Genomic DNA, 10,432 nt, shown 5'->3' with positions numbered 1-10,432 from the left:
TCTAACAACTTTAATTTAATCATATTCAAATCTAAAATATAATTCAAAGGTAAAAAGAATTTAATCTAACAACTTTAATTTAATCATTTAATTCTAAAATATAAATCTTGAATTTAATCTAACACCTTTAATTTAATCATATTCAAATCTAAAATATAATTCAAAGGTAAAAAGAATTTAATCTAACAACTTTAATTTAATCATATTCAATTCTAAAATATAAATCTTTATAAAGTAATCAATTAGGGTATAGAAACATAATTGAAAATTTACAATACACCTAACCTTTAATAAAAAAAAACAAAAAAGGTTTTATTTAATTTAATTCAAAACATTAGATTCATTCTTGGGATTAATAATATAAATTAATTTATTGTCACTAGGCACTTATTATTTTATTTTCAAACATAACTTAAAAAGCATATAATTAATAAAAATTAATTAATAAGTCACAGGTTCAAAACCAGAGAGGGTAAAGTATGTATGCCTTCGTAGAATAACAGTCAAATCGCTGCGTGGAGGTGGGTTCCTTGTCCCACAAAAAAGGGGGTCTCATACACAAATTTGGTGTCTGGCTTGGCTGTGACCTTAAAAATGGATAATAATAAATAATAAAATTAATTAGTAAAAATTAATTAATAATACAGATAATTATTAATTAGTTTATAATCACTTATTAATATTAATTATAAATTAAAATCCCAACTTTAATCTTAAAAGAAGAAAAACTAGATATTAAATCAGAAATTAAAAACCAACAACTAAAATAATTATTAAGTTAACAATAAAATTAAATTATAGCAAAACTGTAATGGACTTGTCAGCTTATATTCATTCCCATACCAACCCTAGCCTTATTTATTAACCCTATTGAGTTTTGACTTATTCACTCATGGATCTATTCCTGATGATGAACCACAGAGGTTGGTTCAAAAAATCGATTCCTACAAACATGAATGCAATGACTCCGGAAGATAACTCTACACATAATACATCCTCCCAGCCACTATTAATTACTAGAAAATTAGATCCTTATGTTGTTGGACATGATGCTTAGCTTGAAACTATTGCAAACACCAATCCCACATAGAAACAATTGAAAGCCTCACTCCAAATAAGTCCAAGCTGCAAGCACTTATTTCCTATACCCCTTTGATATAATAATAGCTCCATGCATGACAAGATTCAATTAACATTCATTATTCACCTTTATTTCAAATCACAACATGTTTTTGCAAATATGAATCAAATTTCGTATTTGATTATGCAACATTTTTTTGCATGCATACCTTTGTTGCATTGAAGGCATCTTCCACTCTTAAACTCTTTTCCTTCAACTATGTCCCTGCTTGTGCTCCCACCTATCAACAATTATGAACACTATCATATACCCTCCATTCTTACTTTAAACAAATATACATTGAAATGCAATCACCAACATTCATCAACTAGATTCATATTGCTATAATGCCAATAACAGGGAATTGTTACAAATAGCTACCATTAATTCAACCATGCCAAAATTTACCTGGATAACAACAACTCCACCAGAAATCTTGGTAATTCTTTCATTCAATTTTTCTTTTTTGTAGTCTTGTTCTGCAACCTGCAAAGAAAGTGAGAATGATATCATTGGTGAAAACCTTTGATAAAATAGGTTGATAGGGAAGTTAACTATCAAGTCAAACATATTATGATATTAAAGCAACCTTAAGTTATTTAAATTTAATGTTTGTAATTATTGTTGCATGTTCCTTTAGAGGCACATATATTCAAAGTATAAATCGTGCATCAAAATTGTTGCTTTCTACACTCCTGTCTTGACAACTCACAAGTCAAATTTGAGATTAATACCATCATCATGAATGATATTAATGAGGAGATCCCTCCCCACAAGGTGATGGCCACTTTACAATATATGGTGGCTATACAGAGAAAACAAGACAATAACTTCAAGCCTCCATTTGGATAAAGCAACCTATTTTTAAGTTATAGAGAAATAGCACACCTCAATCAAGCTTCTAATTTGAGACACTCTTTTATTAACAACTTCCTAAGTGCTCCCATCACCAACTATCATTGTTGAATCCTTGGTAAGTACCACCTTGGCAGCAGTACCCAGAACCTTACTTCCAACTTTATCCAAGGGAAAATCCAACTTCATCCCTGATAACAGTGCCTGCACAAAGAAAGAATAAAAAAAACAATATCTACATAAGATATTAGAAACCTATGACTATAGACACAGTGGAGAGATTTTATTCTCAATACCTCTCACTCAATGAGAATTTATCCTATTAACATGAAAAGTTGAACTTGTAGAGCAAACCCATTACCAAATAAATATTGTTTCCACGACAAATGATATAAGACTACTTATATAAACACCGACATTTGTACTTAAGCTTAGTGCATGAATGTCCTTATGTAGCTAAACTTGAAAAATACTTCCAGTCAATACAACAATGTCATCCAAATATTGGCTTTTCCGCTCTCCAAATCTAGGAGCTTTCAAAGTGCCAAACTTCAATGCACCACGAAGCTTGTTCACAACAAGAGTAGCCAAGGCTTCTTGTTCAATGTCCTCAGTAATGCTCAAGATAGTATACCCCCCATGGATGGCCTCTTCCAATATTGTGATAAGTCTATTTCAATTGTGATCTTTTTGTCAACCAATAATAGCTTCAAATTATAAGAAAATATAAATATGCAAGTTCATTTCCAAATTCCTGATCAGTGAATTTTAAAAATCAAGCACAAATAAATAGAAATTTAGAAACCCTCTTCCCATGCTTAGTAGTGGTCATATTTCTTTCTGATCAATATTCTAAATCCAATATTGTACAGATTCGAGAAATAACAAAAGGTTCATAAGGCACAGATTTTAAAATTTCGTACAAAACCAACACCAACCCAAATTGAACCAGGAGGATGTGCCATGAATATATGATAGATGAAGGTAATTGGGAAACAATTCCACAACTCAGATGAGAGTTTATTCTAAAAATGTTACACATGATTTCTATCCATTCTCTTTTCATTACAAGGAGCACTAACAAATAGCAGCACAACAAAAAAAAGGCAAGAAGCTTTCAATTCACATCAATTACCTTGCAATTTTCATACTCCACAGACATCTTCTCACTGTCTGTCACAAAGTATAGAGAAATATATCCACGATCAAATTGCATTCCCTCAACGACATACATATTTTTTTTTGCACTTTTCCCCTCTTCAAGTGTCACAACACCTTTCCTTCCAACTTTACTCATAGCCTCTGCTATCATGTTTCCTATTTCATAATTATTCCCAACACTTACTGTAGCAACATCTGCTAATTCACTATCTTCAACCTGGAGAATAATGTCGATTACAGGGTCTTAAGTTTTAGCATGTACACTCCCTTACAGATAACATCTGTCCTAGATGTTTCACAAGTAACTCCTCAACATTCTACCCTGGAGTCTTCAAGAAACTCTAGCTGACAATTTTGGATCAACTAATCTAGCATGTTGAACTCACAAATAATCTAGTGAAAGATGAAGCAAGTAACTATACTAGGGGGACTACTTAAGAAGGATTTCCTTATTTCTAGAAAGGTGCCCTACATTGGAATGATTAAATATCTAGTGGTTAAGCTGGTACAGATGCCATGAAAGCATGTAATGATGGATGTAGTGAATCAGTGATCGTAAATGTCCATCCTACTTATGGTTTGTTGATGTCACATAGCTAGGGTACTCCTTTGGGGGAAAATATTGAGTTTGACTTGTAATATGCCACAATCCCTGTGTTCAGAGGGAGAACCTATAGATTATAGAGGGAACCCTACCAATTACAAAAATTCTCTCATGTATACAGCTGATGAGATGGGTGAATATGTAATGAGTCTTAATGTTGAGCCTGTGGAAATTTCTAAGGATTTGATGAACGAGGATGAGAGGCATGAGCCTGCTAGTCTATGGAATATTAGTTTTGATCTGGCTTCTTCTAAAGATGGTTTTGGGGTAGGTGTTTTTCTGGTTTCTCCTGCAAGCACTCATCATCCTTTTTCCTTCAGATTGGAGTTTTAATGTACCAACAATGTGGCTGAGTATGAAGCCATGGTGTTGGGTCTTAAGACTGCTAGGAAGATAGGAATGAAAATGTTGAAGATTGTGGGTGATTCGAGCTAGTAATCCATCAAGTGAAAAAACAATGCTAAGCATCCAATGCTAAGGTAGTACGGAAAGAAAGTATAGGTGATTCCCGAGCCCACACATGTGGGGAGCTTCTGGGCACTATTTTACCGTCAAGGAGAGTCTGGATGCTCCTTCACAGGTTGAGAGCATTATGAACTCTCAACAGCTGAGATATATGCAGGAGCAACTCCCAGAATGTAAGGGGGTTAGGGCAGCAGCATCAGGAACGTTCTCATCATTCCCAATAGTGTTTGTGGACTATCTAGAATGTTGCTCTTCTATTTTATCACACCCAGTAATGAGAGAACCAGGGGAATGGGTTTCCCAACTGGGGGAGTGGTTCCCATCATTTGTATTTTTTTCTACATATCCATAAACAAAGGAGGCAATTCTGTTAATAGTATCTTTCCACCATTCAATTTAGCCAGTATCACCCTTCAGTCCTGGGATTAACTTCCATATCTGCTTTATGGTCTTTAGGCTTGCTGAGATTTTCAGATAAGAGAACTGTGCTAATTTATTTGCCAATTTAATGGCAAAGAGTCCATAGAAAGTTGAATTTTGGCCACCTAGAATGTCATGAAAGCTGAATACATTCTCCATTTATTTAAAATCATTGGTATTACTACCAATTTCTAGTAAAAAACCCCAGATATCACCTTAAAATATGGCGAGGAGAGAAATATCTAGGTATCACAACCTGAAAATGTTGATTGCATACCATACTATTAAAAATGTTTGCCACTATGTGAATAAATGCCAAAACCTTTCTACTTGATAATATTGAATCAAATTATCAAACACCACAAGGATCTAGATTCTACATTTTGCTTTAAAGGTGAAATATGATTTTCACAAAAAATGTTGCACAACCAGAGCGATATCAAATGCCTTGGTAGGATGCCTATTCACACATTTTAATTTTTCTACATGATGAGGCTAATTTTAAACCATGCATTTAATTTAATTTTATATTTAAATATTGGTAATGAACAGTTATATGTTAATTATATACTCAGGTAGTTGTAATTAGTAATGATATACTAAGAAAATGTATTGGGGCGTCACTCAGAACAATATCAAATATATGCAATGTGAGGCCTTCCTACAATAAAGGCTAGAGATATTATTCCTTCTGACTTTTCTATTTGGAGAAATACAAAAATGAGTCCTCTTCATTCCTTAATTTATTGGAATATAGAATGCATTGTAATCTGAAGCATTGTGCTATCTCAACTACGAAAACTTGGATCATTGTAAACTCTTTCATATCAAATATATTAATATGAATCACCTTTTCAAGATTTGTCAAATAGAATTTCCCTACTAAATATAATCTTGTGCTTAGAATGATTCTCGATCCTACATGACTTCAAAGGCTCACACCCAATTTTTGTGTTCTTTGATCAAGTACATGTACACATGCAGTACCTCGAAGAGCACAATGATTGATGCTATAAACACTAACATATTGTCAAGTGTTTATTTTTATAGCTAGTGTAGATCACGTGTAAACATGCCTGTTAGCATCAAGGAAAACTATGCTGCCTTTTAAATGTGGAGATTCATTTCTTATTTTCCATATAATAAATCCTTCATGACTTAAAAACATTTTTTTTTAATTTTATCACTAGTTATTCTTTCGTCAATATCCTGTTTCTTGCAAAATATTATATTTGGGAAAAATGGATATAATTACATGCAGAAGATAAATTAGATTTCATATTCCATCACATTGATGCTACTCATCATATTTGGTTTTCTATATAAATAGTTACACAAATTTGTAAAATATTCTCAAAATTAATCCCCATATAAGATTCTGGAGTGTTTTTATCCTATGCATAGGCCATCCTCACTGCAGAGACAACCTTTTCCTATTTCTAAAATATGCAAAGAATTTCCTTAAATACTTTGATATCAATCATGAAAATGTCTATATGTTATACATTTGTCATCTCATTGATTCATGATAGATCATGCAAAAGTTTGATGTATTACTCTGTAAACATGACACAATGAATTTGTGTGTGATATTCAGTTGGAAGATATTTATGCAAGTCTGTATCTGGTCAAGTGTGATATAACTCTTTCCAGAGTAGAGCATCAGCTAGGTGAAAAGAAAAGTAAGGCAAGGAAATTTTGCAGTGGCATATGTCTGTTCCTAGTTCTGATATGTGTCATTTGGGCTCCTATGTTGGTATATATATACTTCCCTATTTTTTCTTGTTAACACATTGAAGTTTTATGTGGGGAAGAATTTTACCTCATTCATAAGGCACCAAAGGATGGCCCTATTGAATCAACTAATGTAACACTATCTGTAGGGATAAGGCTTTATGAAAAAAGAAGGCCAAGGAATTGGTGAAAATGTCACTCATTATACCCACACACTGTGAATCATAACCTAAGCACATCAAAGTATCTTAAAGATGAAAGAACAACCAACTCGATCATAGGATTTTCAAAGTCAATATTCAACTTAAGGCATTGTTTCCCTATCTCTCTAGCCCACTCCATTGCCTCCCAAGTTGACCAGACCCCTAGACAAACCTAGTCCACTTCAGTCACACTACATACTTGGAAAATCACTAGATCCTCAAAGCAAAAGCCTTTGCCACAAATTTGTAAGAAATTATAAGCAAAGTAATAAGCTACCAACCACCTATAGAGTCTCTCATTACATTCTTAGGAATAGGCTTCATCAAGCATAATAGAGACTTGAGGGACTCAAAGAGGAACCTAGAAAAAAAAATATACATATAAACAAGAAATATGATCCCCAATAAAGTCCCACGTGAACTTAGAGACTTCATAAGGCAAACCATCCAATCTTGAGGACTTTCCATTTTGCATAGAATTAAAGGAAGCACATAAATCATATCTCATAATAAAATGAACCAACATATCATTGTCCCCAATAGTGACCTTGCAAAGGATTATCATGCAATAAGCATCTTGGGAAACACCCACACTATTTGTCAGAGTAAAAAGAGAAAATATAGAAAAAGGGATACTGCTGCTACATATGTACAATATATAAAGTCCATATATACAACCCCACCTCCACACTTGTCTCCTTCACACTCAAACATGGTCAGGTCCCCCCTAAAGATGCATTAAGTTGTCAACAAAGAAGAGGCCATCCAATTCCACAACTATTCTTTCTCAAAGCTAAGGATAGGGGCATACAAAATAGAAAAATGTATCACATGGTCCTAAATCAAGAACATGACCCAAACACACATGCCTACTGAATCCAAACCACAAGCAATCACATGATTCTGCAAAGACAAAGAAAGACATTAGGGGAATTTTGAGGTCTAAAATAGGCTCCTAAGGAAATTATAAAACAATAGTGGAAATAATAAAATAAGATTAGATTACATCATCAAATTTTAGAGGGAAAAAGAGAAAAAATTGTTTTTTCAACTTGTATTTTCAACTTATCTCCCTATTCGTTTACTCAAATTTTGAGGAGCAACACTCGTTGGATGTAGAATTTGATTCCTCATCTAAGGAGTACCCATGTTGCATTATTTCGTGTAGCAGGGTCCATCGAAAGTATTTAACATGGGTACTCCTTGGATGAGGAATTAAATTTTGCATACAACGAATACTCCCACTCGAAATTTGAGTAAAACCTTAGGGAGATAAGTTGAAAATACGAGTTGAAAAAATAGTTTTATTATTTTATTTTTTTCAATCTTTTTACTTTTTTACTCAAAAAATGGTGAATCATCCCCCATGGTTGACATCATCATCTTGAATCATATTGGTTCTTATAAATTTTATTTTGGTTGTACATTTTTCGTAGGAGGCCCATTTTAGACCTCAAAATTCCCCTAATGAGAAATCACTATGCCTCAACTCCCTTGAAAATCCTCAAAATTTCTAAAATGGGTCATTCTAACATTTGCTCATTTGCTTCTGGAGCTCCAAACCAAATTGTTGAAAAGTGTGCAACAAAAAATGCATGTTGAGAATGCAACAAGATGATGGAGCTTAGTGAAAAGAGTCGCCTTCATTAAGTGGGCCCACAGGCAAATTATGGCGCAAGTTCTATTTTTTATCACAGTATGAGTGATCATAGTGTGGGTGACCACAGTGTGAGTGATCACAGTGTGAGTGATCAAAGTCTATTTTTAGACTGGCTGTCAAAAATAGAAAAGTCAAATATTATTGTCTCATAATAATATTTGGACTATAAACTTGATCTTATTCTCTTGGAGCACTTTAGGATGAGCTACGGATGTGGTACATGCAGATCCCAAAGGGAAATACATGGTTACCTATGGGATGACTAATATTTGCATGCAGGACTTCAGTTAGAACTCAAGTGAGTTGAGTTTAGTGGACTGGAGGTGCAGTTGATGGAGTTGTGTTCAGTTTAGCCTTGTTAAACTAGTTTTATTTAGTCTAACTGATCAATAGACTAGAGATGAGTTGGATGAATTAGTTATTAATTAATTCACAAGTTATTAAATCATAATGCAACTATAGAATACATCAGTTAACTCAGTTGCATGTCAGTGCATGTTCAGTTCAGCAGGGACAGGTGTTAGAGGATCAGATTGCTATCAGTTGTGACTATAGTTGTGCATGATGATTTGCACAATCAGAGGGATTGAGTATGTCAATGAATTGGCCAATATCAAGAATTGTAGCCTGTGCTCACGTCCAACAAAGTGTGAGTGATTATTTGCAGGTCAAATACGAGTTTGGTAAGCCATTCTCATCAGTTCTTGAGCAGGTATTGAGCTGGAGAGGCAGGCAAGCAGTGGAATAGATTTAGAGATCAGATCTGAGTTGTATTGTGTGTAACAGGTGGAGCTGGTACTGGATTTCTTGTGATAAGCATTTTACTTTGTAATGTTACATGTTCTCAATCATTAATATACAGATAGTGTGGGGTTTTTAGCGAGATGCTTTCCCTGGGATACATACTGTGGTAATGAGTTTGATTGATGCTTCTATGTGTGCCTGTGAATGTTTCTGCTTCTGTAAATTGATGATCAAGGAAGAGGATATTATGTATTATACATGTTCTGCTTATAATTGTATGATCAGGATAATCTCTGTGAATATGTGTTAAATTGTTCAAAATTTCTACATGGTATCAGAGTTGTTGATCATCAGATATACTATTCAGGAAGTGTTTACATTCTATTTCTTCAGGCAGAGTCTGTAATCGGGCCAGGTAGCCTCTGGATTCATCCTTCCTTTGGAAGGTGAGATATCCGGTGAATTCCCATACAGTCAATCTCTGTACGAGAAATATTGTGTTCTCACGAATTCTAGATCGGAAGTGGTTGAGTTTTTGAGCTGGTGGAATTAGAATTTAATTCCAAAGCAAGAGATAAAACTCAGAAACATTAAGTGTGAGAATGGAGACAGTATGCCCCAGTATCTCACGAAGTTCACCCAATGCCGGGATGAGTTGGGAAGTGTGGGGGTGACTATAGGATGAGGATGGTGAGTCTAGCACTCCTTGACCTTCCTAAGAGTTGGCATAGCTACCAGGACTCGGTGAATGGAAGGGAGAAACTGTCAAATTGGGAACGACCATGGTCAGATTTGATGCAGGAGGAGATTAGACGAAGCACCAGAGACAATTCTTCATCTATGCATGATGAGGAGAACTGTGCCTTAGCGAGTAAGGCGAAGAAGGGGAAGGATAAGGTTTCTCTTTTCGAATCTTGTTCTTCCAGTGATGGGAAGAAAGTTGACAAGTCGAAGGTGCAATGCTTTCATTGTCATGAGATTGGTTCATGGGTCAGGAACCTGTATGCTCTTGAGGTTCAAGATGCATGCGAAGCCTTGAGCAGCGAGGCAACTGATGGAGACTTGGTGGTTGGGAGAGAGCGTATATTACCTCTCAACATGCAGAGCCAGAAGAAGTCTCAGACGATTGTGGAGGAACCATGATTGGTGCAGCAGCTTTAGGAGGTTGTGGAGCAGCCACAACAAGGGAAGCTGAGAGGAGATCGAGTAGAGACATCTACTCATGCAGAGACCTCCAATAGGGGGAAACTTTGAGCCAGGTGGGTTGAGGGATCGCATGCAACCATACCTCCAAGTAGGAGGTGGGGTGATGTGGATTGATTGTCCCAAGGAGGAGGGGCAAGATCCTTGAGGTACCCAACCTCTTGGATGAGGCCTTGCTACGGGAGACCCAATGTGTAGTAGCAGGAACTGATTGATTGGGTAGAGACAGATGCGGATGGAGCAACAGAGAGAGAGACAGATAG

General features: G+C 35.3%; 1 pseudogene; it reads right to left on the bottom strand.

The window, feature by feature from the left end:
- Positions 1–1,262: 1,262 nt before the first annotated feature.
- The window catches only part of LOC149154784 (ruBisCO large subunit-binding protein subunit beta, chloroplastic-like), a 33,281-nt pseudogene continuing 24,111 nt past the window's right edge, over positions 1,263–10,432 (bottom strand).

The sequence above is a fragment of the Pinus tabuliformis genome, chromosome 9, assembly GCF_031772625.1.
Source record: "Pinus tabuliformis cultivar Carrire ecotype Pingquan chromosome 9, CPIR1, whole genome shotgun sequence".
NCBI lineage: Eukaryota > Viridiplantae > Streptophyta > Pinopsida > Pinales > Pinaceae > Pinus > Pinus tabuliformis.
The sequence above is the reverse complement of the archived record's forward strand: the minus strand, read 5'-3'. Positions and strand labels throughout refer to the sequence as shown.